The 21,344-nt window shown below is 50.0% G+C and overlaps 1 protein-coding gene and 1 long non-coding RNA gene across 2 annotated transcripts in view; both read right to left on the minus strand.

The window, feature by feature from the left end:
- Window positions 1-21,344, minus strand: part of LOC144258216 (uncharacterized) — a 970,182-nt gene that overhangs the window by 594,261 nt on the left and 354,577 nt on the right. The gene's annotated exons all lie outside the window — the stretch shown is intronic.
- Window positions 6,097-10,211, minus strand: LOC144258337 (uncharacterized). The gene is made up of 3 exons (XR_013344672.1): window positions 9,943-10,211; window positions 9,256-9,369; window positions 6,097-6,507 (listed from the first exon to the last, which is right to left on the minus strand). It is a non-coding gene; the product is annotated as an uncharacterized LOC144258337 (long non-coding RNA).

Raw genomic sequence — 21,344 nt, forward strand, 5'->3', positions numbered from 1 at the left:
AAATGCAGTAAAATCAAGGGCACGTTTCCCACCACAGGTTTCACTGACTGCGAAGGGTCATGTAGAAATGTTTTGCCTTTTCATACCTGAAGACTTGGTTATTCTCTCCTTCCCTGAACTGGAATGGAAAGCGAGGAGATAGGTGTGAGAACAAGCACTCCTAAGCAAAGGAAACAAGGCACCCAGCATATAACCCATCAGCAGGAGATTAAAACCTGGGCTACACTCCACAGTTAGGCCCGCCAACAGCATTTTACGTTGTCCTAATTACCTCACGGTGCACACTACAGCCTTGTCCCATCTATGTAAGTGCCCTGCTACACCCACATAGTAACTCCAGCTCCTCAAGAGGCACGGGGATTACGTTGGGGTCGTTGGGACAACACAGTGTCTGTGTAGACACTGCCTGACTCACAGGGGCTGCTGGCTGTCTTGCCAATGTCATGGCTTCCGGCTGGCTCCCTTCATGGCTGCCCTCCGCTCCCTGATCCCAGCGGGGCTGCACCTGCCTGGCTCCTCGCGGGGCTGCTGCACGAAAGCTCCCGGCTCCCAGCGCAGGGAGCCGAGAAGCCTGAGCACTTGGCCCCCGCCCCCCTCCTGGCTGGGAGCAGGCAGGCAAGAAGCCCAGGTGGCCGCTCCCACTCCAGGGAGGAGGTGGGGAGTCAAGAGCCCACGGGGCAGCTAGGCTCCCAGTGGGCAGCTGCGCGGAGTGAAGAGCCGCGTTTCTCAGCCCCCCCAACACTACCTCTCTTCATTTGGTGGAAGCACTCCTGGTGAAGACACACACCGCCGACAGAAGGAGGGGAGTGGGGAGAAACTCAAATTAAGCTTCCGCTTCCTCCATCAGGATCATGAGAGCAACAGAAAGAAAACTCAAGAGGAACAAGCCTCTTCTCCTTTCATGCACCCCATCACAACCCTCCCTGCTTCATTTTCTGCCTGAATTTCCTTTTGAAACTGCAACGGCTACTCCAGAAATCAATCATGTCTCTGAATTCACAGCAACGTCCTGAGGATGATAAGAGTATGAAGGAATTCATGGTCCTTTGTGACATAATAAAATAAAATAAAAATAAATAATTAATAATAATTAATACATTATTATTCGTATTGCAAGATTAATCTTTCTGTTTTGCAGATTCAGCTCTACATTGATTCTTGTTGCTCTTTGCAATGTATCTATCTATCTAGGCAACAGTATTTGCTGTTGTTCAGGTGGAGCACTCAGCGTGTTACGTTTTTCTGACAATCTGTGTCTCGAAAATTCTAGCCAATATGCCTGGAAATTCCAAGAACCATCAAATTACGAAGGAATTTGAGGTCCTTTTTTATATTACCATTTATCAGTATTTATTATTTGTAGAGCAAAGATTAATCTTTCATTTTTTTAGATCCAGCTCTACGCTGATTCTTGTTGGTATTTGCCATGTATCTATAGCTATCTAGCTATAAAGGCAACCGGTTTTTGCTCTTGTTTCTTTGTATTTGTACACTGCAACTTTACAGCCCAAGCCACATAATCCTGATTAATGTGACACTGGCCAGCCGTGGGTGATTCATTGCACTGTAGACGTATCCTAACGTTATGTCTGCACAGCGATTAAAACACCCACCTTCCCCCGTTCGCCACGAGTTTTCAAAGATAATGGCCAACGGCTCTGCGATCACAGCCGCCAGTTCCTTTAGCACTCTCGGATGCAACTCGTCCGGCCCCAAGGACTTGTGCACGTCCAGCTTTTCTAAATAGTCCCGAACCACCTCTTTCTCCACAGAGGGCTGGTCACCTCCTCCCCATGCTGTGCTGCCCAGTGCAATAGTCTGGGAGCTGACCTTGTTTGTGAAGACAGAGGCAAAAAAAGCATTGTGAACATTAGCTTTTTCCACCTCCTCTGTCACTAGGTTGCCTCCCTCATTCAGTAAGGATTTTCATTCTCAGACACGGTGCACAAAGCAGGATTCAACCCTCGGCGTAAACTGAGTGAGCCGCCCACAGATTCTGGCAGCCCCAATGAGCCACTTGGTGTGAGAGCTCGGACCTGCCCCTGTCCCAGAGGGAGGGGGTCATCTGCGAGGGGACTGCACCACTGACCTATCAGCTCTTAACACCCAAACTTTCAGTCACTCTATTATCAGTGCCTCTGAGTGTAATTTAAACAACAAGAACAGCTACACTGGGCTAGACCAGAGGTCCATCTAACTCTGTTATTTGTCTTCTGATAGCAGCCAGTACCAGGTGCCTCAAAAGCCACTACTGGGAGTTGAACCCAGGATCTCCTGTTTAGAAGACAGGTGCTTTAAACCAGCTAATCCATGGTGCCTTCATCTGGCTAACGTATGGTGTCTGCCCACACCTGACTCCCTGCCAACCCGCACTGGGCCCTGACAAGCATTTCTTGTGTTTCGATTCTGTGAAGCAGAGAAGCGGGTGAAGTTTTACTCCCAAGGTGTGTGTGTGATTCTTTGGACAGGTCTATCTTACAAAATTAAGTCAGTAACAACATTACTTTGGGGTGTTAAAAATTTTACCTTCCCTGAGCAATGCAGTTATATCAGCCTAATCCCGGTGTAGATAGCACTGGGTTAACAGGAGGACTTCTTCCCACCCCACCTTGCCTCTTCGGCTGAGGCCTGCTGGTCCACCTTTCACTCGCTCCTCTCTCCCCGAGGCCTCCTTGCCGGCTGCTCTTTCCTCTCCGCCCCCTACCCCAAGGTCTGCCCGCCACCCACACCTCTCTGACCCCTCCCCTGAGACCCACCATGGCCGCCGCTCCCACCTCTCAGCCCCACCCATCAGACCCACCCAGCCTGCCACCCGTGCCTCTCCGTCCTGCCCTGCCCACCACTTGTACCTCTGTGCCCCTCCCCTGAGGCCCACCCTGCCCACCTCTTTCTTCATGCTGCCGTTGTTATTCCATGACACATTAAAGATGGAATGAAAAGCTGAGTTTCCTCCAGGGTGAGGAAAGGAAGGAGACACCAACCCCCTGATAAAGCTCTGTGCCCCACAGAAAACCTGCCCCCTGCTATTACAGTCACTGATGTACTGGGGATATGACGGGAAAGGGACTGTCTGAATTATCGAGGCAGGAATTTTACAACAATCTACAGCAACATCACTGGCCACAAACACACTCTCCTCATGCTCCAGCCAGAAGGGAAAAGAGCAGGAATTCTTGTTCAGCCCTGGGCACACTTACACAACAGCACAGCAGTGAGTGTGTTGTGGACGCTGGTCTGAGGAAACAATTGGAAACGATCACTCAGTGAGAACAGAACTAGAGTGTCGTGAGAGCGCTCTATAAAGCAAGTAGTTGTGGCTGAGTGGTTAAGGTGGTGGACTCGAAATCCCTTGGCGGGGGGTCTCCCTGTGCAGGTTTGAATCCTGCCAACTACGGAGGAAGTTGTGGCTCTTTAGTTTCAGTGCCTGAGCATCCTTGGCCCCAGTGGGAGCCAGGCTACGTCTACACAACAGAGTTATGCTGCTTTAGTTAAAGCGTTTTAATTAAGCCGCTGTTGCATGTCCACACTAGACTGCTTGTGTCACCGGAGCGCATCCAGGCTAGCAGCTCTTGGGTCGCCACAGAGTGCAGTGCATTGTGGGTCACTATCCCACTGTGCAACTGGCCGCAGGGTGCTTTGGGAAGGGTTTGCAATGCCTCGTGGGCAGCCACACGAGGCAGGTTTCTCTATCCCATTGTTCCATGGGCATCCGACTCGATTGCCAGCTGCTTTTCAGCTGCCGTGGGCGTGCTGGGCAGAGAGTGTGTGTGTGTTGGGGACAGACAGTGTGTGTGTTCGGGGAGCATGTGTGTTGTGGAAGAGTGAGTGTGTTGGCATGCTGTCCCTAAGTTCAGACAGCTGCTGGAAGCAACCAGTCCTGAGTCAGGGGGAGGGGGACACCCCAGTCCTGAGTCAGGGGGAGCGGGACACCCCAGTCCTGAGTCAGGGAGAGCGGGACAGCCCCAACATCAGCCCCCACTTCCCGCACTGGCTCAGCACAGCCCAGCAGTCTCTGTCACATACACACACTCACACACACTGCTGCCTGCCTGGCTGTGTGTCAGGGTGCAGGACGAGGGGGGTTTAGAGGGCCATGGGCCCAGCACTTTTTAGCAGCCCTAAGAACGGACGACGGAGGGGGGAACAAGCTGGAGCCTTGGGGGAAGAGGCGTTCTGTGGGTGTGGCCTCGGAGGGAGGGGTGGCATCAGGGAGAAGGGGCGGTGTGAGATTGGGGCCTCAGGGAGAAGGGGCAGAGTGAGTGAGGGCTGAGGGAAAATGGGTGTCATGGGGGCGTCACAGTTCGGACGCCGGAGGCCCCCCCCACTGTAAGGAAGATTCCACCACCCCTGCTCTGGGTCCTAGGTGTGGTGAATTTGTCAGGTCTGAGACAGGAGTTGCTTGTGAATGACAGTGACCCCTTTGCCAGTTGGCACCAATAAGCTTTTGTCACACATTGCGAAGGGGCAAGGCAAGACGGCTATAGTGAAGTAGTGAGGAACAGGTATTTTAGCCCCAGGCTAAACAAATCCTTGGTACTCTGTCCTATTTCCCAAAAGTCAGCTCCCATAGCTGCTACTATTAGGGTCCCTGGACTGGAGCCCAGAGTAGAGGGCGGGCCCGGGCTCCCCCCTCCCCTCCCTGATTAATCATGGATACTGGGAAACAGAGATTGTGCGAGGGAGGGTTGCTTCTCCTCACCTCCCTTGCTGGCTTTTGATGGCTCAGTAAGCTGTGGCCCTTGCCTCTAGAGAGAGAGAAGGGCTATGTGGAGGGTCACAGTGAGCCTCTGAGGCTAGCAAAATCCACCAGGAAACGTGGGACCCATAGAGACAAGGACAGAGCTTTGTCACAACATGAACTGAGCTATACCCTCACCCCCTGATATAATAGAAAGGCCAGCACAAAAAACAGAGAAAGGAACAATAAGATACTAAAATAACAACGGTTGGAACTCTCCATTTCTCTCTGTCTTTGGGTGGATGGGTACTAAGAGCTGTAGCTACAGCTGAGGAACCAGGCGATCGGACAGCTGGCCCAGCCCTCCATACTAGTACCTCTCTCACATATAGGGAAATGGGTCAAAATTGGAATTCATGTCATGACTCACTTCCCATAGGGGATCAGTCTGTCTCAGGCTCTGTCTATACTTCAAACACTGGAAGTATTCTTCTGACAACCTAACACTGTCTACGCTGGGGCTCAGGTCACATTAACTACTTCTCTCAGTGGAGTGGACTTTTCACACCCCTGAGAGAGGTGGCTACGTCAACATCGCTTTTCAGCATAGACCAGACTTTAGATGGCTTATTGACCTAAAAGGTAATGGACTTCAGCCTTTTCCTTGGTGGTTGAGGACTGCAACTTTCCTACCTGCTGAACACATCCTATGACAGATGACTTTCCTTTGCAAATTAGAGAAGTGGGGAAGTCAGTGACCCTTACAGTCTTAGTGTAAGAACTTGTAAAAACTTCTACAAATTGTCTCTTCGAATAATTTTGTTTTCACTAGAAATAGACTTTGAAACTAAGCAAAATAAGTTCTATTTGAAACACAAAAATTTAAAATCTATACTGGGCCAATATTCACTTATACACTCTCACACACATTCTTCCACCCCAACCATTGGAGTGAGGTTTTCTACCAGAACTCCTTACACTACAGGGGGTCAATTAAAGCAAATTAACTTTTCAAGATCACCTGTCACTTCCTGTATGACTAACAAAACAAAAAGCAAGACACTTTGTTTTACAAAGTGATTCAGATTATCACACAATTAGTCTCCTACTGTTTAACCAATAAATTCATTTTCATTGGAAACAATAACATATTCAAAGAGCTCAAATTCTTGTCATATGAGTTCATTTTCTTTTAATCCCCGTTGCCAACAACCAAACCCTGGCTCTAGTTCTGGTTTGTCCCAACGTAGGTCCCAACCAATTCTCTGAGTTCATATATCGCTGGTTCTTCTGCCATGTGTGTTGGTGGAAGGGGTCTCCGATGTGGGAATGTTTGCATCACGAGGAAAACAAAAATCTCTCTTTTCACACTTTTTAATCTTTCAAAGTAGGAGGAGGTAGAGGAGAAGGGATGTAAATGCATGAAACACAAGAGAAAACTGTCCTACACTAAAGGCATTTATTGGTATAACTATGTTGCTCAGGGGTGTGAAAAATCCAGAGTTGAGCAATGTAGTTACACAGCCCTAATGCCCTGTGTAGACAGCACTACGTCAGCAGGACATTCAGCTTGAGGGGGCTGGACTAATGAAGTCCGACGGGAGAGATCTCTCCCATTGGCTTAGAGCATCTGTAATAGCATGCTACACCAGTGCAGCTACATTGGGGCAGCTGTGCCAACATCAGCTTTATTGTGAAGCCGGAGCATCAGACACAAAACCAGAGAATCACGACTCAACATGCGAGTATCTGGAAGTCTGAAATTGGAACCGGACACGTTCCTTGCCTCATTGGTTACCATCATTTCCACAGCCTGAAAGTCCTGGTTTCTGTGAAAATAGAATGAATTATATTTAAATTAGAATTCATTAAAGAAATGCTACTTGAAGGGTTTGTTGAAATATAGTTGTCAAGAAGAGAAACATTAAGGCGTGTGAGACAATGGGTCCTCAAACTAATTAACTTAGAGCTCCTACTGAGCTGGGAGATTGGTAAACATTAGTATGCAAGTAAGATATATATGTATATTTGTCAGTTTCTGCTTCCTTTTGTCTCTTATGTTAAATTGGCTTATCTGTATAAATAAGTTAGCTTGAGCCTTTGCAGGGGGCTCACATATCTGGGTGCATTGGCAAAGTGCTTTGCTAATAAACAGAGTGGTCTGACAAATTATGTGAGTCCTGAATCTGACTTTGACATTACCCAATCGGGCACCCAGTTTGGAATCCACGAGGAGGGAATGTCCTATGAAGCACTCTCTCTCTTTGGATCCAAATGGTGAAGGATGATTGTTCTCAATCTAACCCTGGCATGCTTTGGATCTGTAATCAGTGAGTTGTACAAACAAAAATTTTCCTTGGGTCTTTGGTCACCATAGCTTCTTTTACTGGGATGGAAACCAAGAACGGAGCGTGTACTCATTCAACCCCAGTTCTTTCCAAATCCTTGGCCTTGGTTAGGGTAAATGTACACTTCTCTGAAGTAGAATCCTTTACAAAAGCACTCCAAATCTCAGCAGTGTTAGTGAGGAATGGCTTCCTGAAACATGCCCAGCTTTTCTTTAATTTGGTGGCACAATTCCAGGCAAGGGACTGGATACAGGCCTGTTAGTTATCAGAGCTGGAGTTTCTATTCAAAACTAGCTATTTTTCTGCAGCTATTAGATATCCAACACTGATTTCATTTCATACACTTTTTTTTAGCACCTACAAAAAATAAATTCAATAAAAAACCCACTTCTATTTCCTCAACATCTGCATCATGAAGGGGACCATTCCCCATGCCATAGAATTAGTTAGGTTATTTAAAATTTTTAGTAACCTAGCATCCCCCATAATGGGGGACAAAACAGCCCCCTTGCCAGAAGTGGCTTTACCAATTGATGGAACCTGGGATTTAAACTCCAAATGATCACACTGTGCTTGGGATCCATTTGAATTCCCCTTCCAGGTTTTTGACACTTTCATCTCCAGTCATAGCGACTCTGATATAGGATTAAAGAAGTCAAAGTATCGTCTCCAAGCACAGACAGCTGAGAACGCTTCATCACGTGACACTTTGAGAAGTGGAGGGATAGAATGTGATGAAGATCCCTCCTGTCTGAGCCATGCAGAGTTAACAGGTCTGGAGTGATGGGGAAGGAGGGAATCTCTGAGTCACCCCATCTCCTTCCAGTGTCACAGAGGCTGAAATGACCCTTCTTTTCCTGCCCCTGCTCCTCTTCCTTTCAATATAATTGGGAAAGTTCCCAATATAACTGCTCTTCAGCACAACCCAGAGCAACGTGAGAACAACTGGCAATGATATAATCTGAATCAGTGGTGATTCCGAACAATAATTTTGCAATAGGAGGAATGGTATAGATGTGATGCTCCCTGGTTCCTGATAGGAAGGGCACACTCAAATTATTCATGAGACAATGGAGTAGATACAAAGGACAAATGGGTCCACCTCAAAACAGGGTGAACTGCAAAAGGCAAAAATGGGCCACTCATTTGGACACGCTGAGGGAGAACGGTGCTGCAAACAGTTCAAACAACCTTAAAAGTTACTATGTGGGAATCAGGAAAAGTATTAAAGAAAAAAAAGTACGGATAGCCCTAGAGGTTTTTATGGTGTTGATCTCCTGTGCAGATTCTTGGATGGCTAACATGGGCTGAGTGCCAAGAGAAGGTTTTCCCACACTCACGGCATTCATAGGGCCTCTCCCCTGTGTGGTTCTCTGAGGGGTAACAAGGTTTGAGCTGCGATTGAAGGTTCTCACACTCACAGCGTTCATAGGGCCTCTCCCCTGTGTGGTTCTCTGATGAGTAACAAGGTTTCAGCTGCGATTGAAGGTTCTCACACTCACGGCATTCATAGGGCCTCTCTCCTGCGCGGATTCTCTGATGCTTTATAAGGGCTGACTGGTCATATACGTTTTTCCCACACTCAGTGCATGCATTTTTTGTCTTTCCCCTGAGGATTTCCTGCTGTGTTGTGCTTTCCTTGAGGTCCTTCTGAGTTCCCCGACAGGAAATTAATTTACCCACTTTATCCCTTGGCCGATTTCCCTGCTCTCTCTCTGGTCTGTGCTGCATCTCACAGGATTTTCCCTGCTCATGACTCCTGGACACGTTCCTTTCCCATCTTTGTGATAATGCTCTGTGTTTATCCACTTGCCCAGCATTTTCCTGCTGAGAATACTGCTCTTCTTTCTCACATGCCATCTCATGACCTGCTGCGATAGAGACAGAAACCTCCAACAGGGATGGAAAGGGGAAGGCCAACGAAAAAAAGTGCTGGAGAGAGGTCAAATAAAAACAGGAACTGAACTCCTCCAAACACTTCCCCTAAATGGGAGAGAGGAGGGGATCAATTCAGCCTTCACATCCCATCAAATTCATGGGGGGAAGGGAGGAAGCTACTGCCTGATGTCTGCTAGGATCTACAGGAAGCCATGAGCTTTAGTTTCCCTGAGGTTATGACCCCTGCTAGGGACAATAATGAACTGAGAGACCTCCCAAGGGCTTTGTAGGGCATCCCATATGTTTCCTTCAGGCACTTACAGATTCTGAGTTGGTTTCATGTTTCCTCACCTTTGCAGGGAGCTCTCAGGGTCTGTCTTTCCTCTGAACCCTGGAGCTCTGAGACCCATGGCTCTTCCCCTTGTTCCAGCTGGGAAAACACATCAGGTTTGGAAATGGGAAACCCTGCTCAGACGAAAGAAAACAAAGGAGTTCAGGTGATTGCATCAGACTTTGTCATAAAAAAAACAAAACATTCTATTAATTTAACTTCAGTGCTTAGTGTGACCTGGTGTGCCTTGGGGAGTCCTGACTGAAAACGCTAAGGTCAGGGCAGGCTAAAAAAGGGAGAGCAGATGCTCCCAGAACTGATGGCTAACACTGAAGTTAAAATCACCGACCACTCACAAACTCTGCTTCTGATCCCCCACACTGGTTATTGAGAAGCTGAAAAAGATCACACAGCCCCCTTTATTGCATTCCAGTTCTCTGACTCCCAATCAGCACCTGTGTTCGGTACAGTGAGAGCTTATTTAAAAATTCTGGTCACAGAAACACAATGTTCTGACCCCAAAGGGTCAGCCATATTACCAGGTCAGCACAGGTTTGAATCATAGAATCATAGAATCTCAGGGTTGGAAGGGACCTCAGGACGTCATCTAGTCCAACCCCCTGCTCAAATTAGGACCAATCCCCAATTAAATCATCCCAGCCAGGGCTTTGTCAAGCCTGACCTTAAAAAAAAGGTTTGGATCTTACCCAAAATACCAGGCTGCCAGCCAATCCTTTAGCCTCTAAACTAAAGGAAAGAAGCAAAGGTCAGATACATTCAGAAATCTATATATCGGGTTCTTCACAGTATTGGTGAGTTCCTGGCTTGAAAGTCCGTCTGGAACACATCCACAGCTTGGATGGGTCATTCAGTCCTTTGTTCAAGGCTTCAGTTTGCAGAGAAGTTGCTCCAGAGGTAGGAAGACGGATTGAAGAGAAAATGAAGATGATGCAGCTGCCCTTTCTATTCCCTTTGCCTTGTGGCTTGTACTTCCTGTGTCCCAAACACAAGCTTCACAGCACATGGCATGGAAAAGCCCTGGAGTTCTCAGTACACAGGCATACCCCTGCATGTCTTGCTGACTCAATAGGTGTATCCCCTTGGTTCTTTTCATGGGCTCATTGTACAGCTGATGACCCTTGACAGGCCAGTGAAGAGGCTCGGCAGTGCTGATGCCAGTCTGTCCGGGGGTGTCACCCAGAAACACTGCACAAGTCTGGAAATACAGATATACCCTACATGTCTATAACTCACAACACAAAGGTGGTACAAAACATAGAAACAAAATGATCATACTTGGAAAATCATAGCATTTTCACTTACACCTTACATGGCATATCTAGCATGATTCATTGCAATTTCATCATATTGGTATTTTATTATTAATTATTATTATTAAAGTGTCTCACAATTGCCTACAGTGTCACACCTAGTAAACCAGTGAATTCCCAGGACCAGCTCCCTGGGTCCCTGAAGATGCTGAGCACTCTGCTTATGAGGGATTGAAATACCCACATATCTGCTGGGAACACACACAGACAGGCACAGTCTGTCCCCTGTGACAAATTTCCTGCTCTACCTTGGTGGGTCTTGCGCTTATTGGCGGATTTGCTCGCCTTGGAGCTTCACGGCAGCCCTCAGCTTGGCCGTTTCTCTGAACCCACAGTCCAGGTTGACGACTCCTGGGTCTGACCAGGAGTTGGGAGGATTTGGGGGGAACCCGGGCCCGCCCTCTACTCCGGGCTCCAGCCCAGGGCCCTGTGGAATGCACCTGTCTAGACTGCCTCCTGGAACAGCTCTGCGACAGCGACAACTCCCTGGACTACTTCCCCACGGCCTCCTCCCAACCCCTTCTTTATCCTCACCATAGGACCGTCCTCCTGGTGTCTGATAATGCTTGTACTCCTCAGTCCTCCAACAGTCCATGGTCTCACTCTCAGCTCCTCGCGCCTCTTGCTCCCAGCTCCTCACACGCACCTCACTAACTGAAGTGAGCTCCTTTTTAAAACCCAGGTGCCCTGATTAGCCTGCCTCAATTGATTCAAGTAGCTTCTTGATGGGCTGCAGGTGTTCTAATCAGCCTGTTTTACTGGTCTCCAGAAGGTTCCTGATTGTTCTGTTACTTTACCCAAGGAAAAGGGACCTACTTAGCCATCTGGCCTGACCCTGTCACAACCCCTATGTTCACTCTTCTAGAAAACTATGATCAATTATTTACATACTATGGCTTGTTTGAGGTATCATTTGAAAATGCATAATCTGCAGAATATTATCCTCCTGTTAAAATATGTGTAGCAACACTATGTAAAATTATGAGATTTTACTGTATCATATTAGTGAAAAAGTTACAATTCTGGGGAACACCCTCAGACCAGTTCCTCAGAGACAGCAAGGCAAGCAGCTGGTCAAATTGCCATTCTCCAGGAGGGGGAAGGTGTGAAGAAGACTTTTACATTCCTTCACAGCGACCACTTGAAGCTCATATCTACAACAGACAGCCGGTCACCATGACTCAGCTGAGAACTGAAGTTGTTTGTCGTACAAAGGACTGAATTATAAAAAGAGGGGAGGAAAATGCTTGAGACTCTCTCTCTCCCCCTTTTCCTCTGCTCATGACAGCTCCTGAAGAAACTGAACTTGGCAGCAGGGGCGAATTAGGGGGACTTCTGGCTGAAAGGACAGCCAGCCTGCCTCAGGATATGGTGAGAGAAACATTTGCTTTGTATCCGTTTTAGCTCGTTAACTTAGATGTTAGTTTGGGTTTTATCTTGCATTTCTTTTGTAAACAATTCTGGCTTTTATACCTCATTACCTGTAGTCAATTAATATCGTTTTTTTGCCGGTAGTTAGCCATCTCATTTTATTGTTTCATCTAACCAGTGTGTTGGGATTAAAGTGTGTTGGAAAATCCATTTGGGATAACAAGGCTGGCACGTGTCATTTTCCACTGATGAAATGACAGACTTCATATGACCTTGCGTCATTCAGTAGTGTGCTGGACAGTGAAAGATGCACAAAAGTCCGGGACCAGAGAATTTTCTGGGGTTCTCCTGTGGTGCACTGTAATTCATGAGTCGCTGACTAACAGCGCTCAATACTGTGTAGCTGGCAGCGAGTTACATGCTGGAGACTGGGTGTTAACTGCCCAGGAGTGGCTGTTCTCACAGTAAAGCAGTGTAAAAGCCACCCCAGCTTGGGCAACTGAGGGGAAACAGCTGTTCAACCAGTCAAGATTGCACTGTGGTTAATGTCACAGACACTCAATTTCAAAGCATCTCCTAAAACACAGAGAAAGTAAATCCATGTCCCAGAAGTTGAAGACTCCAGACAGAGGATAAGTCTCCCTGGAACTGCTTCTTGCAGAGAGAGAGAGGTCCAGACACAATGAGAGAGTCCTGGAGAAGCTGGGAACACTAAGAATGGGCTGGTGGGGTTCAGTGGAGAAAGGGAACAGGAAGGGCAGGGATATCACTGAATGCAGGATCTCAGCAGTCCTAGTTGTCAGGATAGCACCTAGTGCAGCCCATTGGAAAACATAATCCCAACTATACATATAAAATGATGGGGTCTACATTAGCTGTTTCCACTCAAGAGAGGGATCTTGGAGTCATTGTCGATAGTTCTCTGAAAACATCCACTCAGGGTGCAGAGGCAGTCAAAAAGGGAACAGGGTGTTGGGAATCATTAAGAAAGGGATAGATAATAAGACAGTACATAACTTGCCTCTATATAAATCCATGGTACGCCCACATCTTGAATATTGTGTGCAGATGTGGTCGGCCCATCTCCAAAAAGATACATTGCAATTGGAAAAGGTTCAGAAAAGGGCAAAAAAACCCGGACTAGGAGTATGAAGCAGCTTCTGTATGAGGAGAGATATGTAAGACTGGGACTTTTCAGCTTGGAAAAGAGACAAGAGGGCATATGAGAGAGGTCTATAAAAGCATGTCTGCTGTGGAGAAAGTAAAGAAGGAAGTGTAATTTACTCCTTCTCAGACCACAAGGACAAGGAATCACCCAATCAAATTAATAGGCAGCAGGTTTATAAGAAACAAAAGGAAGTATTTCTTCACACAACGCACAGTCAACCTGGGGAACTCCTTGCCAGAGGACGTTGTGAAGGCCAAGATTATAATAGGGTTACAAAAAAAACAAACAAACACCATGAGAAATCTATTGAGGACAGGTCCATGACTGGTTATTAGCCAGGATGGGCAGGGATGGTGTCCTTAACTTCTGTTTGTCATAAGCTGTAAATGGGTGACAGGAGATGAATCACTTCATGATTCCCTGTTCTGTTCATTCCCTCTGGGACACCCGGCGCTGGTCACTGTCGGAAGACAGGACACTGAGCTAGATGGACCTTTGGTCTGTCCCAGTGTGGCCGTTCTTAAATACCAGGGAACCTAGTGAGTCCAGTGCAATGGGAGGGAGTAGGAAAATCCCTGGGTGTGGAGAACACTGGGAAATTAGAAACTATCATTCAGAAGCAACAGACTCTGAATAGTCTAGAAAAGCAGAATGTGAAAAATAGGAATCGGGGTCATGTGACTTCAGGAATGAGGGACTCAAAAAACCAAGTCTGCAGAGAAGAGAGATTGTGGCTATTGCACATGGGGATGTGGGGAGCAACTCTCCAGGTCTCAAGGATTTTCACCAGCAACCGAGGCCATTGTCCCATGCACAGTTCAATCCGGAGCAGTGAGGAGTTGTGTCATCTGTAATCCTGGCTGAGTTTCAATGCTCTGCTGCTGGAGCTCCCTTGTCTGGATTCCCCCAGCCACCATTCAAGGTCTGTGTGATCAGTAACCCTGGACCAGCCGCTCTGACCCCAGCAGCCTGCTTCTTACACCCCAAGCACATTCTGGTCTGGGTGGAGAAGGCTCAGGGTTTGAGAGAAGGCCAGGGGTAGGAAGCTTCTGTTCGTTATGCTGGACCTAACCCCCCGTTTTACTTGTGCATATGAGAGAGGTCTCTGGAGATATTTGACACTGTGCGATTCTGCTCCTGTGCTCTCTTCCCACAGCGTTCAGCAGCAGGGGAGGGTCTCTGGTCGTGTGTGTGTCACTGGCATGCTGGGGTGATGCTGGAACAGGACAGAGCAGAGGTGGCATTGTGGGGGTGGCGTGAACCTCATCTCTTCCGTTCCCCTTCCAAGAACCGAGGGGACAGGAATCCTTACCCAGCGACGTCACATTCTCACAGGTCTCCTGCATGACGTCTCTGGAGAGGGCTCTCTGAGCGGGGTCCAGCAGAGCCCCCTCCTCCCTGGTGAAATACACAGCCACCTCCTCGAAGGTCACCGGCCCCTGAAAGAGCCAGAGCCCCATACTCAGGACGTGCTGCCTCACTCACAGCCCCACTATTCGTGGGGGAGAGGAGCCAATCAAACGGAAACTCTGGATGGACCGCAGCCAACAGAGTCCCACCCCCACCCCGCTCAGAGCACCCAGGAAACACCAGGGGGAGGGGGCAAAGAGACACCCCTCCTCTCTCCCAGCAGATCCATCACACACCTACTAGCCACAGACTGATACCGGAGATGCTGCCCCAAGCAGGGTCTAGGGAGAGATCTCTTGTAGGAAGCCCAACACCCTCCTCCTTGTGAGGAGCTGGATATGAGGTAGGACAATCTCCCCTAAGCCTGACTGGTGGCTTCCCCCTTCATATTTAAAGGCACCCACTGGTTAGTTGGGTCAGGCTCCAGCACTAGGAGTCTGCTCCTTTTTCCCAGCCCCATCTATGTGGGTTATTTTCTGTTCACCAAATTGGAGCATTTCCACCTCCGAACCTCATGGGTCTGTTCCAAGAATCTAGGCCACTTATTAAACAACTCCCAGCAGGTCTGCCACCCCCTGGTCTCCTCCCTTTCTCCACCCTGTGCATTTCCTGCCCCGCTCCAACCTCCAAACCAGACGGTGCAAACCTTCCCCTCTCCCGTGTATTTGCTGGCCCTCTCTCTCCTGCAGGAACAAATCAGAAAACCCCCAATAATCCCTACCTGAGCTGGCTCCCCTGCAGCCATGTCGCTCCCCTGTCCCATGGGAGGACGGGATGAACCGGAACGAAACGTGAGCGTCGTTCTGCAGCCTGATCAGGAGAGAAGGGCCGTTGTGGAGGTTTGGGAACGGGCATTAGTTCATTTCACATCACGCTTCCCCCAGGCTCTTTCCTTGCAGAGCGAGATCTGAGATTCTGCCGTGCTGAGAAAATGATCAATCTCTGGATTACAGCAGAGACCTGGCCCCTCCTGCCAGGCTAGGCCCACAGACACACTTTTAACCTCCTTTCTCCCTCCCGCATCCCAAAACAAAGTCTCTGAACGCAATCCTAGAAAAAAGCAGAACCAAAGGAGTCCCTTTTGAGGATTCCCTCTGACACTGACCCCACGGCAGCCACACCCCAGCAGGAGGGACATGGAGTCAGGAACTGGGTTTTCCTCTGTCTCATCGTCATCTTGTCCACAGGAAAGTGATTCTCCCCACACTGCAGTAATACATCTGTCTGGGCAGATGAGAGAGCTGGAAATCTCTTTCAAAACTCTTATCCCACGGACCCTGTCAGTCTCTCTCTCTCTTTGCCTGTCTGCTAGGAAACTCTCATTCCTGGGTTGTTTGCTCCCCCATGGCTGGATTTGCTCCTGCAAATGGCAGGAGAAATGGGGTGGGGGGCTGTTTGTGTAGAGTCATTTTATAGTCCCTCACTGCCTGCCTGGGATTTCCCCATTGCCTGCCTAGGACCCCCACCTGCCCTCCACCAGGATCTGCCAGCCCATTTGCCTGGGACCCCCTCCTCCTCCCAGCAGGACCCCCTGACACTTTACAAGAACCCCTCACTCTGTGCCAGGGACCGCCCCACCACAGCGCTGTGCACTGGGCATGGCAATGGTCCCAGGAGCCAGCTGGGCAATCCCAGACAGAGCCCCTGGCACAGCACCAGGCAGCGTCTAATCCCCTGCCCCACTCACCCAAGAGACACCCACCCCCACTGGTCTGCAGGCAACAGGCCCCCAGCAATACCCACCTCCAGGACCCATAGCCTTAGGGCTGGGCACATCAGAACTACCCCCCGAAACCCCAAACCCTCCAGAACCCACCAACCTGACTAGGGCTCCCCCTGCCCAGCCACCCAGAGGCCTCCCCCTACCACAATGTCCCTTCAGCTCCCGCTGCAATCTCCCCACACAGACATGCACCCCCCCAGCAACAGTGTTCCCTCACAGTGTCTGACAAGTGGATAGAAAGTTATCACCACGCCCTGCTGGCCAGTCACACAGGAAGAGGGAGCCCAGGGGGACGCCTCTTTAACAGGAGAAGGGAAGCCATGGAGGGCCAAAATAACTGAGAAATTTCCATACTCTGTCACTAGCAAATAATGGCCACCATGGATCCACCCCAGAGTTGGCTACAGCTTTGCACTGTGGGAAGCCCCCCCTCACAGAGACCCTTTGTCATGGGGTTTGGGATACTTCTGGACCACGCTGCACTCACAGGGACCTCCTCATCCCGTGCCAGCTGGAGAAAAGAAAAGGGTCCAGCCAACTCTCCTGTTACCAAATGGGAACCACCCATCCCCCAAAAAGGGGGAGGCCCCTGGCTTTGATGGGTATTGAATATATGGCTAGTCTCTTTTATCAGCAAACATTTTTAACAGAGAGAAAGGAGGGAACAAATGATTCTCAAAGGAGAGGGAAAGATGATCATTGTTGCAGGGGGGTTAATTTCCCAACCAGGATTGAGAAGGACTCAGGGCAACAGGTTCCCCCCAAGGAAGGACAAGTTGCTAGGATTTAGAGACATGGGGAACAGCCCCAAACTCGAGAGGATTTTTAATTGACATTTGATAATGACATCCTAAGAGGGAAACCTGAGATTTGAGATCAGTGTTCATAATGAAAGAGAAAGGGTGGAAATCTGAGGGATTTTGGATCCATTTATGCAAATTATAGAGAGGAAAGTGGAAAATGAGAGGGATTTTATAGCAGTTGTTGATAGGAGGTTGTCACAGAGTCCCTGGGTTATGCTCTGGAACTGCTCCCCATGAAGCCGGGCAGGACTCTGGGGCAGTCGCCTTTCTGGGAGCAGTCTGTCTGCAGGACACACAGCTCACACAGCTTCCACCTTCCTGGGTCTGACCTCCGACCATTCAGCCTCCTCTGCCCCTCCGTGCACTTCCCACAGCGAGTCCGCTCAGGCAGGGCTCCTGGGGAAGCCAGAGGTCCTGCACCCCAACTTCGCAGTCAGACGTGACTCTCAGCCAGCCAGTAAAAGAGAAGGTTTATTAGATGACAGGAACATGGTCTAAACCAGAGCTTGCAGGTGCAGAGAACAGGACCCCTCAGCTGGGGCCATTTTGGGGGGGGGGGCAGTGAGCCAGACAACCACGTCTGCCCTTCACTCCATGTCCCAGACAGCCCCAAACTGAAACTCCCTCCAGCCCCTCCTCCTCTGGGCTTTGTTCCTTTCCGGGGCCAGGAGGTCACCTGATTCCTTTGTTCTCCAACCCTTTAGCTCTCACCTTGCAGGGGGGAAGGGCCCAGGCCATCAGTGGCCAGGAAACTGGGTTTTGGCCATTCTCTGTGTCCAGACTCCTGCACACACATGCCCTCTAGGGCTCTGCAATGATCATACACCCTTATCCCACCACCTAGATACTTAAGAACTTCATAGGGGAAACTGAGGCACCCCCACACTATTCAGAGGAAACATTAAGAACAGTCCCACTTCGTCACAGAGGTAAAAGCTGAGTGTATTTCCCACCACTATTTGGTCAATGAATAGAGAGGAAATGGGCAACGTTGGCAAACGTTTTAGATCCATATTCAGGAATCTGAGGAAAGGTATCAATCTGAGATTTTCGTCGTAATTTATAATTACAGAGACAGGGAAAGCTCTCAGGGGCATATTCAATTAGAAGTAGATAACTAGAGTAAAAGTGGGGCAAACTTTTTTATGAATCTTTGAGACTGTTGGGAACACTGGGGCATGGCCACTAAGTAACTCAAAAAAATAAAAAACCACAAATGTTAATGAAGCCCCCTCGCGCTAGGCCCCGGTGTCCTTGGCCCCACTCCTGCCTGGAGGCACTTGCAGCAGCTCTGCGTGCTAGGCCCAAGTGTCCTTGCCGCCCCCCACCCCCCCGCTTGGAGGCATACACAGCAGTTATGCTAAAAATCTGCAACAGTATGTTGCAGAGTTAAACTGCCTAAAACTAAGCAAGGCCAAACAAAAAAAATATAAAAAAACAATGCTAAATAAAGCAGCTTTATATATAGTTTAACAAATAATACAGAAAATCAGGGAACTAGCTGGGAACTGGATTGGCTGGCTATATGGATACTTGGAGCAGCTTACTATTGAATAAGTATGCTAAAAAAAAGGATGTGTAAAAGCCTGTGTAACTTCCTGCTTTGTTGTACAGGATTTGAGATTCAAATCTCCCTGTACCTTTTTGAAGCTTCAAATAAACTTTTCTGCTTCTCCACCCCGTTGTGATTATTGGGTGCAGCACACCGGGTAACGAACCAACTCAAGCTGTTGTTCAGCCTCTCGGCACTGGGTGCCGGCAACAAGACCTACAGAGAAAACGTGTCACAAACTACACAACTGAGAACAGGGGATAAACGCCAAGACCGGGGGGGATTTTATGTGGCTATTAAAGAACTAGCTGGAAAAGGGGGACCGTTTGTCATATAAAATCCAGCCTGTCCAATACATAAACAGAGAGTGATGATCTCCCCCCCCACGGCCCCCGTTCACCTGGGCAGCAGGGAGCCCTCTGAGGGGCTGACTGGAGGGGACGGGGGGGAGCTGGAGGGCTCCCTGGGGGAGTGGAGGGAGCGGTAGTGGGGGATGTACAGGTGGGGGGCAGGTGGGGGCTGGGGGCAACGGTGCGGCAGTTGGGGGCAGCAAGTGGGACTGGGAAGCCGGGATCGGGGCCAGCCCCATGCGGGACACGTCCCCTCCCTTCCCCGCCCCGGCAGAGACCCGGCGTCTCCTCCCACCCCCACGCCGGGGCAGCCAGGTTGGGGGATGGCTCCGGGCTCCAACTTCCCACCGACAGCGGGACAAATCGCTGCGGATAAAACGGGGGGCGGGAGGGAGGGAAATCCCGCCCCCCCTACGGGAGGGGAGTTTCAATGGACATGTGAGGAGGAGGGAGAGACGGGGGGGGATCAGGGAAGACGAGAGAGCGGATCAATGGGGCGGGGGTGGGGGGGAGTTTACAACCACGTGGGAGCTACCGAGAGGGAAAAGGGGAAAACTGGGGGGCATTTGTGCCCGTGGGGGGGGAAGGGGATCCAATTAAGTCCCCCGCCGCCCCCCACTTACCCCCCGGGAATTTCCTGGTTGCACAGAGACAGTTCAACCCCCACCCCCCGCAACTCCGGCTTCTCCCCCCAACACCCCCCAAGGGACCCAGCCCGCCGGGCCCCAGTCTCTGCCCCCCCAATCCCAGCCGTGCCGGGGGCAGAGAGTCACTTTCCTGCCCCCCCACCAGCGCTCCCCCCAGCGCGGGGTCTCCCACTCACCAGGTCGGGTCCCAGCTGAACAAAGCCCCCCCAGCACAGACCCCGAAGAGGAGCCGCAACTGCTGCTCCGAGAGAACCGACACGAGCCAGCGCCTGGGGGCAGGGCCCGGAGTCGACCAGGGGCGGGGCAGCGCCAGGGTTCGGGGCCTGGAGCAGACCGGTGGCGGGGCAGCGCCACGGGGCGGGGCCTGGAGCAGACCGGGGGCGGGGCAGCGTCTGGGGGCGGGGCTTGGAGCAGACCAGGCGCTGCCTCGTGTCGGATCTGCAGGAGGAGCAGCTGCGGCTCTCATCCGGGGTCTGTGCGGGGTGGGGCCCGTCATTAACCCCCCCCCCCCCGTGCCCGGCCGGGGGGGCCTTTGTCTAGCTGGGACCCGCCCCGGTTTGTGGGAGACCCCGGGGGGGAGCGCTGGGCAGGGGGGCAGGAAAGTGACTCTCTGCCCTCCACCTGCCCATCCCCCACTGCCGCCCCCTCCCCGCCCCCAGGGAGCCCTCCAGCTCCCCCCCCCGCCCCCTTCAGTCAGCCCCTCAGAGGGCTCCCTGCTGCCCAGGTGAACGGGGGCCGTGGGGGGGGAGACCATCACTCTCTGTTTATGTATTGGACAGGCTGGATTTTACATCACAAACGGTCCCCCTTTTCCAGCTAGTTCTTTAATAGCCACATAAAAGCTGCCCCGGTCTTGGCGTTTATCCCATGTTCTCAGTTGTGTAGTTTGTGACACGTTTTCTCTGTACGTCTCAAAGATTCCTAAAAAATACCCTCAACGTTTGCCCCACTTTTACTCTAGTTGTCTACTTCTAATTGAATATGCCCCTGAGAGCTTTCCCTGTCTCTGTAATTATAAATTACGACGAAAATCTCAGATTGACACCTTTTCTCAGATTCCTGAATATGGATCTAAAACGTTTGCCAACATTGCCCATTTCCGCTCTATTCATTGACCAAATAGTGGTGGGAAATACACTCAGCTTTTACCTCCTATCAACAACTGCTATAAAATCCCTCTCATTTTCCACTTTCCTCTCTATAATTTGCATAAATGAATCCAAAATCCCTCAGATTTCCACCCTTTCCCTTTCATTTCTGAACACTGATCTCAAATCTCAGGTTTCCCTCTTACGATGTCATTATCAAATGTCAATTAAAAATCCTCTTCGGTTTGGGGCTGTTCCCCATGTCTGTAAATCCTAGCAACTTGTCCTTCCTTGGGGGGAACCTGTCGCCCTGAGTCCTTCTCCATCCTGGTTGGGAAATTAACCCCCCTGCAACAATGATCATCTTTCCCTCTCCTTTGAGAATCATTTGTTCCCTCCTTTCTCTCTGTAAAAAATGTTTGCTGATAAAAGAGACTAGCCATATATTGAATACCCATCAAAGCCAGGGGCCTCCCCCTGTTTGGGGGATGGGTGGTTCCCATTTGGTAACAGGAGAGTTGGCTGGACCCTTTTCTTTTCTCCAGCCGGCACGGGCTGAGGAGGTCCCTCTGAGTGCAGCGTGGGTCCAGAAGTATCCCAAACCCGATGACAAAGGGTCTCCGTGAGGGGGGGCTTCCTGCAGTGCAAAGATGTAGCCAACTCTGG

The sequence above is a fragment of the Eretmochelys imbricata genome, chromosome 28 (genome assembly GCF_965152235.1).
Source record: "Eretmochelys imbricata isolate rEreImb1 chromosome 28, rEreImb1.hap1, whole genome shotgun sequence".
Classification (NCBI taxonomy): Eukaryota; Metazoa; Chordata; order Testudines; family Cheloniidae; genus Eretmochelys; species Eretmochelys imbricata.